General features: G+C 42.3%; 1 long non-coding RNA gene across 1 annotated transcript in view; it reads right to left on the reverse strand.

Moving 5' to 3' along the window:
* Positions 1-18,802, reverse strand: part of LOC146862979 (uncharacterized) — a 30,878-nt gene extending 12,076 nt beyond the window's left edge. The window contains exon 1 of the long non-coding RNA XR_014978539.1: positions 18,722-18,802. This is a non-coding gene — a long non-coding RNA (uncharacterized LOC146862979). The remainder of the gene's footprint in view (positions 1-18,721) is intronic.
* Between the last annotated feature and the right edge of the window lie 799 nt (positions 18,803-19,601).

Genomic DNA, 19,601 nt, shown 5'->3' on the forward strand with positions numbered 1-19,601 from the left:
CCTTGGCATGAGCAGACAGGCTTATCTCAGAGGCAGTGTGTAAAGCATTTGTGCATGCTTACAGTGAAAACACTACAAATGGACATCAGACCAGTTTAGTAAAATAAGTAATCTTTAACTAAACCAAAGAAGACCAAAACGACAAAAATCCGCAATATAGTAATACAAATATGACTTTCAAAAGGTAGAAACAGTTCTGTTCATAGTAAATTGCAGATGTGACACTTTCAACACAGGTAACTTGGAAGCATCAAAATCAAAATCAAGAACAGCTACGGGGAAGGTGATGCGTCTGTTCCTTACACTCAGGGAAGATGATGTGTCGGTTCCTTACTCCAGGTGAATTGATGAGTCGGTTCCTTGCTGCCACACAGGAGAGGTGATACGTCGGTTCCTTACTGAAGGGGAGGTGGTGCGTCGGTTTCTTAGTGTGCAGGGAGGTGATGCGTCAGTTTCTTACTGCTGCCCCAGCGTCCTTTTAGACTTGGCGCCTGGTGCAATGCATGAGGATCTAGGATGCATCGGTTCTTGATGCATCGGTGGCAATGACGCATGCGTTGATTTCTTCAGCCGTGGTCCCACGATGCATTGGATCTTGCAGCCGCACAGCAGGGCCTGCCTTGGAATAAGTGCGGTGATCTCGGCCTTCGTAGATCAGTGCACTGGATGGGTGATGTGGCGATTTCTCGAGCCGCGGGCAGGGGCTGCGTCGGTACGAATGCATCACTCTTCTCCTTGTTGCATTACTTTTCCAGCTCCCAACAGCAGGAACGGAGTCCAGAGGCCCAGAACAGCAGCAGGCACCTGTTGGTAGGTCAGAACTCTCAGCAAGGGAGTTCAGGGGAGCTGGCAGTGAAGTCTTAGTATCCCTGAGACTTCAAATCAGGAGGCAAGCTCTACTTCAAGCCCTTGGTGATCTTCCTCAAGGAGGGGACATAACACACAGCAAAGTCCTTGTCCTTTCCTTGGCAGAAACAGCCCCTGCAGGCCAACCCCAGACAGCACACAGCAAAGGGGCAGTACTTCTCCTCAGTTTCTCCGGCTCTTCTCCTTGGTAAAGGTTCCTCTTTAATTCCAGGAATGATCTAAAGTTCAGAGGTCTGTGCCCCACTCATTATAGAACAACATATTCTGTTCTCTAGTGGCAGAGAAGCTCTTTGCCCAGCCAAAACCAGTTCTGTCTACTCTGATGCAGCTTCCTAGCATGAGGTGCTTACAGCATTGTCCAAGGCAGACCAGGCCCATTCAGGTGTGAAGAAATCTCCTCCCCCTGCTCTAAATGCAGCCCAGATCTATTCAGCAGAGCCTTGACTCACCCTGGAAAGGCAGGACACACCTCACCCCCCCACCAAGTGGCTGTCTGAACAGAATGCACATCCCCAGCCCCTGTCACTCCAAAGAAAGACAGTCAATACACAAACCTAGCAGAGGCACACAGGATGACTAAGCAAGACAAAACCTACTTTCTAAAAGTGGTATTTTCGAATACAGAATGTTAAAACCATCTTCACTAATAGATGAAGCTTAACATTCTGAGTTCAGGCATGCCAAATTCTATTTTCCCATCTTGTTCTCATGGGCAGTTATACTTATAAAATGTTATAAGTAAACACCCTATTCTATCCGACGGGACAGATAGCCTTGCAATAGTGAAAAAAACAAAATTGGCAGTATTTCACTATCAGGACATGCCACACACATCAGGTCATGTGCTACCTTGCACATACACTGCACCCTGCCCACAGGGGTACTTTGGGCCTACCTTAGGGGTGACTTACATGTAAGAAAAGGGAAGGTTAGGGACTGTCAAGTGGGTGCACTTGTCAGGTCGACATGGCAGTACAAAACTGCACACAGACACTGCAGTGGCAGGTCTGAGTTACCATTACAGGCTGTTTATGTGGGTGGCACAGTCAGTGCTGCAGGCCCACTAGCAGCATTTGATTTACAGACCCTGGGCACACACAGTCACACAGTGCACTGTACTAGGGACTGACTAGTAAATCAGATATGGCAATCATGGAATAACCAATCCATAACAACAATTTACAGGGAGCACTAGCCCTTTGGCACTGAACAGCAGTGGTAAAGTGCCCAAAGCATCTAGACCAGCAAAAACGAATTCCAACAGACAGCAAAATAACAGGAGGAAAATATACTGGGGAAACCCACTCCAATTATGCCAGTTCTAACACATATCAAAACTAAAATGTACTGTCCTGTAAACCGCAGAGTTTGTGGCTTTATGTCACCAGTTCAGCACACTTTTCCCAGTATTTTAGCACAACGACTGTGTGCAAATGTGGAGTGAAATCTCATATTTCGTGAATACGAGGGGTAAACAAATTGCCAGTGAGAGCTATGGTCAGACAATGCCTCAAATCCGTTTGTCAAGATACAGAATTTGGCAAATGCAGTCACAAATCTAACTTGTTGCCTTGTAAGTGATTTCATTAGTGACCATATTCATGTTGTAATCATCGAGCCCTTAGCCAAACAGATTCAATTTATTTGCCATATTTTTAATATCTAAAAGCATTTAAGCATACAAACACACACTTCAGACAAAGAAATCAGAAGTGTTGTATTGCATAAGGGCAAAATCAATTGGTACAGAGAGAAAACGTTTTGTTAATATCTGACATTATATGTAAATGCTGTGCATTAGTACGAGATCATGCTTAGTTGACAGCACACTGACAACTGGATTTAACTAAAACAATACCACATACCAATCTCTGAGCCAATCAAACTAGAGTGTATAACTACTTTTTCATTCCATTCAAAATCTTGCACTATAGGCATTCTGTACACTGAAAACCAGATGCAGTAATAGTAACATCTGGTGACTACAAACAGATTGACAAAAAGCATTTACAAAGCAAATCAGTATGGCTTAAATATACTAACACATTGTCAAGGTTCTGTGATATGGATGCTAATGGTGACCTGGTACCTTCCCATGAGTCTGATTTCAAGTAATCAAAACAATAAGCACTGCATAAAAGCCTGTGAGGGAAACAGCGAAGAAAAATAAGGGAAACAAGAAACACTGGAATGGCCATGCAGGTGTTATAACACTGCAGCCCTTACTCTTTACTTGTCCATCAATGGTAAGACACGGTATATTATTATATGTGACAATTGGAAAAGCAATACTTTTGTTATGTGCCAAGTTAATTGATGATACTCATCACTTTTGGCTAAAGGGCAAGGTGTCACCCACAGTGTGTGTAAATACTCTAGTAAGGGACTCAGAGGAGATGAGGTAATAGTAGGTACTGGATTCCAGGAGCTGGTTCATAGTGGTAGGAAACTAGAACACTGAAGTTCAGAGTTTAAGTAGGAAGAGGGAAACAGAAATAAGCAACCAAAAAACAAAGGTGCGTACTAAGCGAATGGCGAGTGCGAACTGGAACAGAGTGAAGAAACCCAACAAAATGCGCAGTTGCCAATCAAGGTGTTCTCTGTTGTGCTGGGTTAAATATTATTTTTTCCCAACTTGACCTGCAAGAACTCCATGGCCATCTTTGATTGAGAAATCTTTGTACTTTCCGATATAAAAGGTACCCTCATGGAATGGGAAGCATGCAAACATTGCCCGAACATTTACAGTAACGTTATGGGTCTCCACTGTCTCCATGTCCTCTTCTTATGCTTGTGGAGTCTATGATGTCCATAAAAACATTGAGATCTCACTGCAACCCTGACAGTTCCCCATTCCACAAACTCTCCCCAGTTTGCCAGGGAAAAATCAATTGACTTTTTTTAACCAAACATGTAGCATTCACAAGGATGCAAGTTTCTATGAAAGATCCTCTGGACTATATGTTTTACAGTTAATCAGATATTGTAGTTGACCCCAGATTCTTTACGGATCAAGGATTTATTTTACCTCATATTCCAGGCCTTCCCATACAACTACAGGAGGTGTTTAAGATAATGGCATTTTAGTTATTGGTTTCAATAAGAAAACATTTAATAATGGGTGGATGTGCCAGTTCTAGGGTAAGCATACTTGGACAGTCAGTAGGTTGACTATCTTGGAAGTGGAAATAAGACCTATTAATCAGGACTCAAATTGTTAATTCTATCCAGGTAAATGAAGAAACATTAAGAGAGCTAAACTCAGTCTTCTGTTTTGTACCTAGGAGCAGGGGAACTATGCAGACCTTCAAACCTTTTATAGGTGACTTTCCCTTTCTGTAAATGCTTAACACCGTCCTTATGAATTTGCCTAATCAATGTGATCAAGGCTTTGGCTGAAGTACTTGAGGCAGTTGAAGTAAGAGGTTTTGTACATGAAATCCATAAGTATAGAGGAACAGTGACACCTTTAGAGAGCTGTGTAACGAATTGTCATACATGACCAAGTCATCTTGGTATTGAGCGACAAAACATCTGAGATATCGTTCGATAGCTTTATTTACCCTTTGAGTCTGTTAATCAGTCTCAGGATGGTAGTTATTCAAGATGTTAGTTTTAATTCCCGGCAGATTTTTTATATGAATTGACAGACTCGATCTGAAATGCTGGTGAACACAAAATAAATATATTTACTTCATGAAACACTTTCCCAGTTCTTGTAAGTTTGGAAGTGTGGGTAAGAGAATAAAACATCTTAATTTATTTAAATAAATAAGGACCACCCACAAGATTGTAAAAGATTTAGATGATGGTAGATCAATGATACAGTCTGTTGTTATGGTTTTCAAGGCATTTAAGGTGCAGATAAAGGTCATAACAATTCCAGGGGTTTACTGTGGCTGCTCTTTGACAGAGGTGGAAATATAGTGATAGACAGATTCATGGATATTTGGCCACCAGAAGATTTGAGTAAACAATTCTTCAGTGTGTCTAATACCAGGATGATGAGCAATATGGATATCAATAAGGCCACTGTAATAGTTGGTTCTGTAATGGGTTGTGAAAATCTAACAGTTTCCTTGGTGAAAGGCCCCATTGTAGCCTTCTGTTTTAAGCTTGTTCTTGCACTCATTGTTACTCATCAACTGATTCAATTGCCATCTTTAGTTCAGCTAAAACGTTCCCATGACGATTTCCTGGACAATGGTTGATTTGAAAACACAAGCGAGTGAAGAACATTATCCAGTAAACATATTGAAGGTTTTCACACCTCCTAGCATTTTAAAATCCTGACTCGTTATGGTCAGTCCACACAATTATTTCACACCTGGCTGCATCTAGATAAGGGCGCCAATGACTAAATTCATATTTTTTGAGCAATAATCTTTGATAATACTGAGTAGTGTTTATCGAATTCTGTTATGGTTCTGGAATAATAGGTGAGTGAATGCAATGCTTCTGTGAATCAAATTGTCTGATATAAAATGGCTCAGATAACTTTGGCTCATGCATCTGTTTCAAAAATGAATGATGGGAAGGCTAACATTTTGATGCTTCAGTGTAGGTTTGATGGTAAATGAATCTTTAAGTCCCAGGAAGTATTACTCTTGTTCTATATCATGTGAGGGACACCACTTTCTGAGTGATATGACTGATTGTTGCAATCAAGGCAGATACATGGTTGTACTTTTGCTTTATTGTTAGACCTGGCATTTTCAGAGGGTTTATCCCCAGAATTTTTGCCTTTTAGCCTCCTATTTTTTATCCTGTTTTTGTTGGTGTTAGGACTCTGTGCACTTTACCACTACTATTCAGTGATAAAGTGCATATGCTCTCCATGTAAATCGTGTTTATGGATTGGTGTTTCCATGATTGAATTATTGGATGTACTGCTAAGTCCCTAGTACAATGCACCTGTGTGTGCCCAGGGCCTGTAAACCAAATGCTGCTAGTGGGACTTCAGCACTGATTGTGCCAACCCCACAAGGAGCCGTTCAAAGGGTTCTCAGACCTGCCACTGCAGTGTCTGCGCACAGTTTCTACTTCCATGTCGACCTGGCAAGTGCACCCACTTTCCAGGCCCTAACCTTCCCTTTTATTACATGTGAGTCACCCCTAAGGTAGGCCCGAGGTACCCCTGTAGGTAGGGTGCAGTGTATGTGAAAGGTAGGACATGTACTGGTGTGTGTGACATGACCTGATAATGAAATACAGTGTATTTCATTTTTCAGTATAGAAAGGCTATCCTCCACATAGGAAAGAGTGGGAGTTTATTTCTAACATCTTATAAGTGTAACTTCTCATTGAGAAAAGGTAGAAAGATGGAGTTTAGTATGCCTTTTATTGAAGATGATTTTTATATTGTGTGTTTGAAAATACCACTTTTACAAAGTGGCTATTTTCTTGCTTAGCCATCCTGTGTGCCTCTGCTGGTTTGTGGATTGACTTTCTTGCTTTGGAGGGACAGTGGCTGGGGATGTGCATTCACTGCAGACAGCCACTGGTGGGGTTGAGGTCTGTCCTGCCTTTCCCGGATGAGCCTGAATAGCCCTGGGCTGCATATAGAGTAGGGTGAGGAGATTTCCTTGCACCTTAATGGGCCTGGTCTGCCTTACACAAGGCTGTCTCCATCTGCTGCTGGGAAGCTGGACCAGGCAGGACAGAACTATTTTTGACTGAGCACAGAGCCTCTCTGTCACAAGAGAACAAAGAGAAATTGAATATAAATATTGGGGCCCAGACCCCAGATCTTTTGAATACTAATGGACTCAAGAGGAACCTCTGCCAAGGAGAACAGCTGGGAAACCTGAAGGAGAAATACTGCCCCTTTGCTGTGTGCTGTCTGGGGTTGTCCTGCAGTGGCTGTTTCTGTCAAGGACAGAACAAAAACTTTGCTGTGTGCTGTGTATCCTGCTTGAAGAAGATCTCCAAGGGCTTGAAGTAGAGCTTACCTTCTGTTATGAACTCTCAGGGACACAAAGCATTCACCACCAGCTCCCCTGAACTTCCTAGATGGGAGTGCTGACCTGCCAAGAGGTACCTATTTCTGTGCTGCCCTCTGGAACCAGTTCCTGCTGCTGGGAACTGGGAAAGGAGAAGCAACTAGAGAAGCGTGATGCACCTGCACCTGTTTCTGATGTAACACCATCGTGCGGGAAGAATTCCCACGCATTGCCCTCGTGCCGCTAAAGAAATCGACACAGCGCCTATAGACGGCTGGAGAAATTGACACATGCCGAATCTCGTGCACCAATCTCCGAAGTCTGAGATCACCACACCGAATCAGATGCGGGCCCTGCTGTGTGACTGCAAGAACCAACGAATTGTGGTAGAGATCAATGCAGCACTGTTGCTGTGGCCACAGCATTGCACCGGGGTGCCAAGTCTACAACAACGCCGGGCCACAGTAGGAAACTGATGCCTCACCTCCCTGCTCAGTAAGAAACCAATGCATCACCTCCTCTTCAGTAAGGAAGCAACGCATCACCTTCCCTGCGTGACAGTAAGGAACTAACGCATCACCTTCCTGGAGCAAGAAAACAACGCATCACCTTCCCTGTGCGTAAGGAACCAATGCATCACCTTCCCTGCGACTGTTTTTGTTTATGATTTTGATGCATGCATCCAAGGTACTTTGTGCTGAAAGTGTTGCATCTATAGTTTGCTATGGACAGAACTGTTTTTTACCTTTTATTGTTGTTGTTTTTTTTTTTTTTTTTACAGAATTTTATATAGCACGAACTTGACCCGGTTTCGGGTATCAGAGCACTTTACATAGGACCAGTTGCGTTCCATGAGAACACATTCAGTTGTTTTGGTCTTGTTTGAAATAGATAAAGATTACTTATTTTTCTCAACATGTATGGTGTTCATTTGTAGTGTTTTTGACTGTATTACGGTTTAGGTTCACAAATGCTTAAATCATATAAATCTGCAATCCGTGGTGAAAACTTAATTCCTAAATATCTTTTTGGTTGAGAATTCACGCATGAGGCAATATGCATACGTAAAACGTCTGGCTTACATCCACATAGTATTATTTCTGTTCTCATTTTATTAATTTTAAACCTGCTGAGACCTTCATAATGTGTGAAAATCTCAAAAACTTTCGCCTGCACCCCCTTATCACAGTCAAAAATTAACATAATATACCCTGCGTATAATTTGATTTTCCCATAGATAGCAAAGGGGGACGAATATCGGCATTGTCTCGGATTGCAATGTCCAGTGGCTCAACAAAAAAAGCAAATAAAATGGGGGCAGAGGGCATCCTTGTCTGGTCCCTTGCTTAACACCGATTTTTCCTACCTTGGCAGAATTGACAATAATGCTGGCTTCCTCATCATGGTACATACTTTGTATCAGCCCTGTGATCTGGGCGGGGGAGGGGGGTATGCCGAATCTAGACAAGAAACAAAATACCGACTCCCAGACCACAAGGTCAAATGCCTTCTCAGCATCTAGCAAGAGCACCATGGTAGGTATGTCCTTGTTCTCAAAGTAATCTAGTGCTTCAGCTAAATAGTGTGTAATAGTCCCTAGCTATCTCCCTGCAATAAAGCCGTTTTAATCAGTGTGAATCAAATTGGCTCTATTGTGTTGAATCTGTTAGCTAAATGTTTTTTGATAACTTTATAATCCAAATTCAATAATGTAAACGGACGATACGAGTTGGGATCCTCACAGTCATTCCCCTTTTTTAAAAAGCTTACCACATTCCCTTTGTTAAAATGACACTGGTATCAGGCCCCCCTCTAGCATTGAATGAATGAAATAGGTATTTATAGAGTGCAGCATTCACTCCAAGGAGCATCTTGGCGCTATGTGACAGAGACTGAGGGGAAGATAGGAGGGAAAAAGGGGAAAGTGCAGAAAGGATGAATGCAGAAGGATCAGATTAGTGCTAAGATTTCCTGATCAGAGGTGCTGAAGATCCAAGTTTTTAATAGCTTTTTGAACATGGGCTCGTTGTTGGTGTGTCTTAGCTGGGTGGGCAGGTGATTCCAAGCTTTTGCTCCTAGTGTGGCTATGGTTTTTCCTCCTCGGGTTTTCAGTTTGAAGTGGGGGTTGATGAGCAAGTTCTCATTGGAAGACCGCAAAGTTCGTTTAGTTTTGTACGGTCTAAGATGATTTCTCAGATAGTGTGGCCCACTACCAGTGGTGGCTTTATAGGTGATGGTTAGGATCTTGAATAAGATCCTTTTATGAATTGGTAGCCAGTGGAGGGTTTTTAGGGCATCAGTCGAGGATGACCGTTTGGGGAGACCTAGTACCAGCCTGGCGGCGGCATTTTGAATCACCTGTAATCGTTTTATCACCATTTTTTTTGTTCCTGCATATAGACCATTGCCATAATCGAGGCGAGATAAAATCAGGGCCACTGCAACCGTTTTTCTAGCGTGCAGGGGTAGCAGATCAAAAAAATTTCTCAACATTCTTATGATTTGGAAACAGGTACCTGCAACTGTGAGTGCCTGTTTGTGGAAGGAAAGCGTGGGGTCAAATTTGAAACCTAGGTTTTTGGCTGTGTCCACTGTGGCGGGCGGTGGGTCGGAATTTCTGGGCCACCACAGGGTAGGGTTGAAGTTGTTAGCTTTTCCAAACAACATAATCTCTGTCTTGGAGCTGTTACACCTGAGATATTTAACTCCATCCATTTCATGACTGAGGTGAGGCAGTGATGACATTTTTCTTCTGCCGCGGTGGAGTTTTTATCCAGGGTCAGAATCAATTGGGTGTCGTCTGCGTAGCTGATTGCTTCAATGTCAAAAGAGTCAATCAGTGTGAGCAGTGGGGACATGTATAAGTTAAAAAGGGTCGGACTAAGGGAGGATCACTGTGGGACCCCTGAGGACAGTTGTTTCCCTGTGGATTTATACCTACCTAGAGTGACGACCTGGTTCCTGTTTCTAAGGAATGCGGTTAACCATTCATGGGCTTTCTCAATTATTCCTATTTGTTTCAGTCTATTTATCAGAATGTTGTGGGAGACCATATCAAAGGCCGCGGAGAGATCCAACAGAATCAGCACTGCCTCTTTACCCTGATCTAGAGCCCATTTCAAGGTGTCTGTGGTGTGGAGCAGTGCCGATTCTGTTGAGTGCCCCGCTCTGAAACCTGATTGCTTGGAGTGAAGGCAGTTGGCACTTTCCAAGAACTCGTTTAGCTGAGTGTTCACCAATTTTTCCGCTATTTTACTCAGACATGGGAGAAGAGAGATGGGTCTCGGGTTGGAGAGTACGGTGGGGTCCGATAGTTTCTTTTTTTTGAAGGGGTTTGACTGCGGCTGTTTTCCAAAGATCAGGGATTTTTGCTGTTTCGAAGGTAGAGTTAATAATTTGATTTATGACCGGGTTCACAATCTCAATTAATGCGTGAAGGATTTTAGGCGGGCAAGGATCGAAAGGGGATCCTGATTTACATGACAGGATGGCCTTCTTCAAGTCGTCTAGGCTAATTTCTTTGAAACAATTGAGTTCTGCTTTTGAACCTGGGTTAAGGGCAGGTTGGTCTTGGGCTATACAGTCAGAGAAATTGTTTTTTAGCTCATTTATTTTGTTTTCGAAGTACTCTTCGATGTCGTCACACAGTTCTTGTGAAGGGGGTATTTCCAAGTCTAGGATAGCAGGGTGAGTAAAAGATTTAACTATAGAAAAAATAGATTTTTGGTTGTCATCTGCCCTTTCAATAAGGTGCGTATAGTGCTTCTTTTTTCCACCCTTATTTGTAGGTGGTAGGAGTTTAACCCTAATCTAAAGGATTTCAGGTCTTCTGTTTTGTAGTGCTTTCTCCATATTTTCTCTAGGTTCCTGCACTTATTTTTGATGGTTTTTAGTTGGGGTGTGAACCAGGGAGCTGACTTTCGTTTTGCGTTCTTGCCCTTCTTCCATGGTGCAAGCTTATTAGCTATTGATAGCATCCATTCATTGAACAGAGTATTGTCCGTGTCTGGATCATTTGTGAGGGTCGGTTTAGTGGATTCTGCTAGATGTAGTAGATTGGTCTGGCTAGCATGTTCTTCCAGTTGCGGACAAGGGGTTGGTGGTGTCATGCCCTTTTATGGGTCCATTTTCATAACATATATTAAAAGGCACCAGTTTGTGGTCGGTCCAGGCGAGGGTAGGGGGGGGGGGTGTTGTTATGTTGGTAGCATTAGAACATATCCTGTCGAGAGTATGCCCAGCTTGATGGGTAGGGCCTTTATTATGGATTTTTAGCCCGAGGGAGTTGGTAATTTCCCTGAAGTTTCTGGTATTTGGGCAGTTCTCACTTTCTAGGTGTAGATTAAAATCGCCTATAACAGTAAAATTGGCATAACGTATTGCCATGGGGCTTAGAGAGTCACCAAGAGTGTCTAGGAAATGGCCCATAGGGCGGGGGGTCTGTACACCAGTACTCCCGCAAAGGTGGTGTGATTGTTTATTTTAATATTGAAACAGAGGCTTTCAGCGTCCTTTTGTTCAGGGATGAGTGACGTGGTACATTTTAGATGTTCTTTATAAATGATCGCAATTCCTCCTCCTACTTTCCTGTTCTGTCTAGTCTGGATATAGTGTATCCCGGGGGGAGTGCTTGTGCTAAATCCGAGTTGGAACATTCGGACAGCCATGTTTCTGTAATAAACAGACAGTCAAAGGAGTTGTCGGCGAGCAGGTCATATACATTCGTCGCATGTTTAGCAAGGGATCTGACATTTATCAGGCCACATGCTATGTGCTTTTGACAGGTCATGGGTTTAAGTTGTTTTGTGGGGTTACTCCCCTGTACAGAGTCCGTGATCTCAGTCGTTTTGCTCTTGTTACAAGTTTGGGATGGTTCTTTTGGCTCTCCAGAGGTCGTAAGAGGGAGGTTATTTGCCTGAGGGTTATAACTAAGTAACTCTTCTCTGGTATAGCATGTTTTTGGTAGTGTACCGGCAGCATGTCATGTTTCAGCATTATTTCACTAATGCTGACTTAGTCCTTGCTCCGCATTCCTTAAACAGGGCATTTCAATACATTTATCTGATTACTCGCAGCTTGTTCCCGAACCTTCCATGCAAGGAATCTTCCAGTAAAATTGCTTTCCTCATATACCTTTTGCATATAGGTGCGGTTTAAGGTTTCAGATTTTAGATAATATTCCTCACTTAACGCCCATTTAGTCTGATCAACCTTTCGTTGATTAGGAGCTTAGGAACTTCTCAATAAACTTTCATAGCACTGCTGCACACCCCGTTCTAAAGTTTGCTTTTGTACTTTATAGTTTTTAAAATGTTTCCACGTCTTTACCTACTCCCAACCCCTGAATGTATGACTTTAAGGAATCCCAGACAATATGACGGGGAGCAGTCCCATGACTAATTGCCAGAAATTCATTTATCTCTGTTGTACAATATAACACTCAGTTGTCTTACTGTAAAAACTGTTTGTTAAGAACCCAACACCTAGGATGTACTAAAACTCTCCCTAACTCGACCACGAGAACAATCAGTGCGTGGTCTGAAAATCTATTTGGTGAGATTCATTAATAGATAAAAATCAGGGTCTTAGATACCAGGGTCTTACTACAATTTCGAATAATTTCAAAGGATTTTGTTTTTAATTGCCTTTTGGTTTTAACGGAGGAATCAAGTTTAGGATTTTGCAGGAAATTATAATCTCCCCCTATAATTATTTTGTAGAGAATTTGTATTAGTTATTGGAATAATACTACATATGGTTCGGCATTATCTTCGACTGGGGTATAAATGCTAACAAATGTGAGACACCGCAGCCCCAAACTTCAGGTCACCCAACATCTCCTTCCATTTTTATCATTCTCGAAATTTACCACGTCTACTTTGAATTCTTTTCCCAAAAATATCGTAGTGTCCTGATGAGCTGCCTGGGAAGAGGAAAAACCTTGCTATGTTGCCCAAAATCTAAACATGGAAAATTCCACTAACTTCTCCACCAGTATATGAGTCTTTTGGATTAAAACCACAGATGGACTTTCTGTTTAATGCAGGTTTTGATGGCTCGCATTTTCTTTTTATTTTTAAGGCCATTAACATGCAGGGAAACCATCTTGAAAGTGTTAATCATCTTGTCTTATCTTATCTCATCACACAGTATATTACTTAACCATTGAAAGTCACAATATAGAATAAACTTTTGAGTTGAGAAAATACTCTAGCGTGCAGAGCGGGCCAGAAACGCGCTGCTGGTTCATAAAGCACTCGGCACAGCCATAGTGCTTACAATCAATAAAACATATGGTATACATTTATCAATTGTGAGGCAAGATCTCTTTTTACAGTCTTGAGACTTTGCGTTATTGCCTCTCCTCCCATTATTCCTGGATACATTTACAGAATTATACATGCAGTTCCGATCGTGAGATTGAATATGACAATAAATTGGGAGGTTGGATCTCTTCCCCCCAGAACAACCCAGAAAAAGGGTTAAAGGAGAAGGAAAATAAAGAAGAGAGAGTAAAGAGAAAAAAAGCAACAGAAATATGGATGATCATAGGGTCAGACTGAGATCACAGGACTTAGGACTTATTAGTTATTTGCTGTAGCAACTCCTGTGCGTCAGGGACGTTGCAGAAGATGTGAAATTGTCCTTTTACAAGCACTTTCAGTTTACTTTGTTGTGCAATCATTGTCTGGGCCCCCTGTTCTTTAAACAAATGATGCATTTTCACAAACTCTTTCAGTCTTTTAGCAGCTGAATCAGAAATGTCTGGAAAAATATGGCATACTGGTACTTCAGGTTTATTAAACTGTTGCTGCTTGACTGCATTGATTAAAATGTGTTCTTTGATAAAGTAATGTCCAAAATTGACTAATATCGTTGGAGGATATTTTGAGTTTGGAGGTAGATGTACTGGCACACGATGGGCTCTCATGAAAGTAAGATCCCCAGTAGGCTCCGGAAGTACATATTTTCTTAAATAAAGGAGTCCATTGGAGTGTCTGCTGTCCCTCTAGCCCCTCCGGAACATCGAGAATACGAGGATTCGAGCACCTGGAATGAGTCTCTAATTCCTCCAACCTGTATTCCATAGAGGACTTTTGGACCTGAAAAACTGCTCCCTTGTACTTCATTATGACAACTTGGTCCTCCAACTGCGATATTCTTGCTTCAGCCTGATTTAATCTCTCTGGAATCTGAGCCAAAGTGTCTTACATTTTTGTGAGCCGGGCATGTATGGCTGCTATCTCTATAGTTTGTGAGAATATGAGCTCCCGAATAGCCTCCAAAATTAGATTAAGCAGGGTCTTACCATCCCACTGCAGAGTAAATGGCGGGGCCACATGGGAGGAACCCTCCTGAGATGGATCAAGCCTGGATTCATTTTGTCCTGCTGGAGCCTTTGCCCTTCCTAATGCTACCTGCTCTGCAGTTCCTGGCACAGGCAGTGACAGCGATATCTGTGTGAGGGACACTGAAGGCTGCAACAAAGTATCACAGTCACCACTAGAAGAGGCATCCTCTGTTGAAAATAGAGACTGTGAAACCACAGGCTGGACGTTCTCCAACCTATCTATGCCAGAGCTTTACCAGTTTTTGCCTTATAGATTACTGGGTATTCTTTAAATTCCTTAGATTTTACAGTCCCTACTTCATGTTCAGAGTTGGCCCCATCTAAGTCTACTACATGTATCTGGTTAGGAGAGGTTTCCTCCCCCAGTTAATTCATTGGCAGCAGGGCTAAGGCTTGTTTCCAAATCACGTGATTCCTCCCCCTGACAGCTTTTCTGAGACAGTTCTGGGGCTGTCGTACTGTGTTACAGATTTTCTGTGGGCATTGCCAGGTCTTTCCACAAATGGGCGGCACTGTTTGCCAGGGCTATAGCCTGTCCCACTTACCTTTTGAGACTCTGAGCCAGGACAGGGTAGTTTAGGTGGGTTGCCGCTCCAGCAGCTTTTGAGCAGTTTTGCATTTTGGGACTGACTCCAATAATTTTACTTTCTGCCTTCTCTCTCCCCTTCTTCTCTCCTCCTCCTCTCCCCTCTCCTCTTGAGGGATGGTCACTGTCTAAGGATTAATGTAAAATTATGTACTGTTTGCAGCAGTTATAAGAGTATAGGTATACAGAGAGCCAAGTACCAAGTACTAGCTGCGCTTGAGACCCCCCAGCGACCCTCTACCAGGTAGCACCTCAACACTTTGTCAGGGCCAACAGCAGAACGCATGCACTTACTCCCCAGTGAGAAACCTGCTGGTCTGCAATGATAGAAGGACTCCACTTCCCTCTTATATGTCACTGGACCACTGCCTGGAGTAGGGGGGGCAGCCAAGCATGTCATAACGTGTCCTGTTGAGTTCAGCGTGCACTGAATATAACCAGTGGATCAGTCCCTTAGGAGAAAAAAAAACTTCAAATCCAGAGAGATCGCTATATAGCCAACAAAGGAGGAATGATGCCAGGGAGAGAGCAAAAACAAGGGACTCCGATGCCAACTCTTCCACCTCCACTCCTTACAGCGTCTCCTCCTGAATAACAGTTGCGCTACACTACAGAATCGCTGCAGGGTGATGATTTCCCAAACAACTGAACTAATTTCTTTTTCTTTTCAAGCACTTGCACACATCAGTCTCGCATTCAGTGCCACGCATATCTCTGAAAGCCCGTTACACGGCGCAGCGTTTACCAACACTGTTCTCCGTGTCGGCCGCAGCCATTGCCAACTTCGCACGCATCGTCCTGACGTGACAGGAGGGAGTGGTTTACGGCGAGATCAGCCGACAACCATGTCCGTTCTACGTGGTTCCTATAATAGCATTTTGTATGCAGTTGCTTCCTGAATTTTCAAGATGCATTGCACTCAGTTTATGGTCTGTGGGCATATTGCACCCTTGGAAAACCCAGGGAACCATCATGTGTGAGAGACCCAGAGGAACAAAGTTTTGGATCAAGCCTTGGAGGGATTATGCTCCTGCACAGGGGAGAATGTTGGAAATTACTATTTATTTGGAAAAAAATGCTGAAAATCTGACAAACATTGTAGTCAGCATAATCTCAGTTATAGCTTGTGGCCACATTAAAGCCATGGAAAATCCATGCATTTCTGATACCCCCACACCCAAACCCTGAGCAACAGAGTTGCAGGTCAAGCATTGCCATGTTTCTGAACCTGCACAATGGAGAATGAAAGGAATCACCATGTTGTAGTAAAACAATTCTGAACATCTCACAAGCATCATGAACAGTGTGTTTATATGGTCAGCCAGACAAGGCACAGGCAGACTGGCTTGCATCAATAAACTCCTTTGGTCATACAAAATTAGACAATTTATAGTTTTAATACCTTATTTATAGTGCTGAGTTTTTATATATGAACTGACCAAAGAACCATTATCTGGGATGATGTCACAATTAAGTGATCTGTGCTAATATTACACAATTGATTTTGCAGACTATGTTCCCCACACATACTTGGTTTTTCTGAACTCTTGAGATTCAGGGCATCATTTCCTTTAGTAAAATACTGAGCACATTTTTTTAAATATTAAATTAAATATCTCCACATTTTGCTTTAACCTTTCTGGCTTTGTTGAATATTGATGTGGGGATTGCAGTAAGTCATAGCCCTGAATGCGCCAAAAATATATTGGGTGTTAGTTACACGTTGGCGGACAGGATATTCTGTAAAAACATAATGGATATCCTGTCTGCCTTATTACATATACCAATGGCTATTTGGCACTTGTAATATGGTGGACGGCATTTCTGCCACATTTGTGATGGAGTGTTCCTTCCACCAAACTCTAAATAAGCACTTTGCTTATATGGATGCACAAACGGACCAAAAATGTACATGTTTTTAGAAAACCTAATGTGATTACAAAATACAAAATAAAACTCTGGACAGACTAGGATGGCACATCGAAATTAGGACCTATGCTCACTGCTAGGAATATAAGGCTTGAAAGATTAGTCACTAATGACACTATCAGAAAACATGAATCTATGAATTGCAAATCTGCAATGTCTACAAGCATACATAGATTGAGGGTTCATGTGTGATAGACGGCTGGAAATTAAGGACTCTAAATAATAAAGTGTGGAACTCTGTGCATACCCAATGCTATCAATGGAACAACAGTTCATATCATTTGGAGTGTGGCAGTGTCTACTGTCACTTATGATGATGAAAAGCCTGGTCCCTGTCCCTTGCCAGAGTTTCCACCACGTGTTTCAGACCTTTTTGGATATTCAACATACAGACCTTTCCCTGTTCTTTACAGACCGCTGACCTCTGTAATCTTCTTATACGTGTGATCCTGTTTTTCCACTTTGTGAGGGAGTGTGCACTATCTCTGTAGCCTTCAATTAGCCCAAGAACATTTCTAGGGAGTCAAATTCAGCATACTTTTTGGAAGTTCCATCCATAGTTAAAAACAAGATGACCTGGTCTACCAGACCGTATCTAATGTCCCTCTGCTTTAGTCTGAAATTGAAAGCCATGATTACTTTTTCAGTTTAAATTAGTCTCAAATAACTATTCTGCTAAAATGCATTCTTTGTGACCTTCAGATGTATAAGGGACATGCATTTACTTGTCTTGCTTGTTGATGCCTGAGAAAGAATGCATTTTGGCACGGGCCTTGATGAGGGATTCTGTGACAGAATCCTGTGTGCATGTTGGAATTACAAGGAAGGGAGAGCTCCATTTTCAGTGATAGGTCAGCCAAGGAAATCATCATGGTTATAGTCTCCAATTTTTCAGGACTGTCATAGAATATTGTGTTTTCATTCTGGAACCTATCCAATAATTCAGCAGATTTTGCATGAAGATGTCACAGTTCACTGTCCCAGTCAGTAAACATACCTTTAATTCATGTCAAAGTGTCTTTACAGTTCCCTTCTGCTTAGGCTATGCACCGTGGTAAGACTGGTAAGACTGGATCCACCTCAAGATTCAAGTTAATATCTAAGGATCCATCTTAAACTAGGAAAATTGTAAACTTTGTTCACAAAGTTCTGGATTTCTGCAAATCGGGTATCCTGATGTCAATTCCCACAACACGTTCCAACATATTGTCTTCCTTCTATTTTCTGTGGCTGTCTCCCTGGTGCAACTGATTTGTACATGCCCCCTTATTAATACAACTTGACCCACACAAAAGATGGGAAAGTATTCCTCTAGAGAAAGCAGATGGTTTCAGGGTTGTCTCTATAAAAATGGTTTGCTACTATCTTACAGCTGCTGTTTATGATTAGTTGTGGGAATACCTCAATCTCATAAACAAGAAACCAACCACTGTGAATAACAATCAAGAAAGAAAGAAACTTCAATTTTGGAACTGGGTTGGGTGGATAAGATGTGACTTTCTCAAGACTGTGCGTTGAGGAGACTATGGATTAACAAGGCCCCCCTCCCCAAAAAAAACAAAAAATAAAGGAGCCATGGTTGCAAAAGTAGTAAATAAATACTGTTCATAGAATTCATCTTAATGTTTTTATTATAATTTGTAACATATATCTGGTTAATTTTGCATAGTTTGCAGAAAATCTAATTTTCATCAGTTCACCGTGTAGATATGAAACAATATGTGGGAACTATATTTAGTGCGAACCCTTTATTTTCTTATGCGCAGCTTTATTATTTGCTCGCGCACACATGCAGACCGCTTATATATATTCTCCAAAGCCACAGTTCTTATTCACGACAAATATACTCAATGATTATAAGTCACATTGACTCCGTCACATGAAAATAGCATTTCCTTGTAATTTTCCAATTAAATATAGAAACATTCCATTGAGAAATGCAAACAATTGAAAACGTAAAAAACCAAACCCGAGATGCATGCACACGAAAATGCTAACAATATCTGAATGCATGTTTCAAATTGCTCAAATTATTTATTGACTTACAGATTTTGCATAAGGAGTAGCAAGTTGCACACCATTCAGCTGAAAACGAGAGTAGCCTGCAGTTAGTTGTAAAGCGCCCGTACCTAGGAGAAATCAAGGAGAATGAGTCACAGTAATTAACTCCCTTCAGGTCGCTAATGCAATGTCACAACCTTCCTCCCAACAGACTCCGCCGGGGCACCCAACCAATGCATGCTTAACTTGCAGGAATGGCGCATGCTCCGCCGGCAAAGCGGAGCATTGGGCAATTATGATGCAGAAATCCCTACAGGCACTCGGTGAGGAAAATAGACAAGTGAAGGAGATGAGTTCCGTCCTCACCCGAGGTGTCAACGATTTGATGTTTTCTGTCTAAAGCATATTTATTTTGCCGCTGTTTAATAGTGTAGGGACCGGCCTCATCCAAAGAGTGACAGCCGAGAGCCCTCGCTTTCCCCCGTTGCTGCGTCATAGAAAACTCTTCCCCATCTCTCTCGTAGAGTTGGAAAACGCTGAGGGTGTAAATTTGATATAACCTCTATTGCATAGCAAAGTTATTCTTGTGGATAACAGCTCAGGCATGCGGTAGGCTTAATCTGCTGGAGATCCTGTTTCTGAGGCCGGGCTTGTAAACAGCGGCCAGGCTTGAAGTAACATCTGAGATCATCAGAGGTGCGAGATCTTGCGAGTGTGCACACATTTAGAACACGCTGCCTCTGAACCCTGCTTGGAAACAGAGCGCTTCCTCACCTCAGTCTAGTTATATGCAAAATGCACTCAATAGAAATGTGCAAAGGAACAGATTTCGCTTCACTATTCACTTCACAGTCAATTAAGGAATGAGGCGCACGTGACGTGTCCTTGAGCTTTTAATTAAGTCATCCTGCCCAATGGGGAGGAC

This window comes from Triturus cristatus, chromosome 2_2 (assembly GCF_964204655.1).
Source record: "Triturus cristatus chromosome 2_2, aTriCri1.1, whole genome shotgun sequence".
Taxonomy (NCBI): domain Eukaryota; kingdom Metazoa; phylum Chordata; class Amphibia; order Caudata; family Salamandridae; genus Triturus; species Triturus cristatus.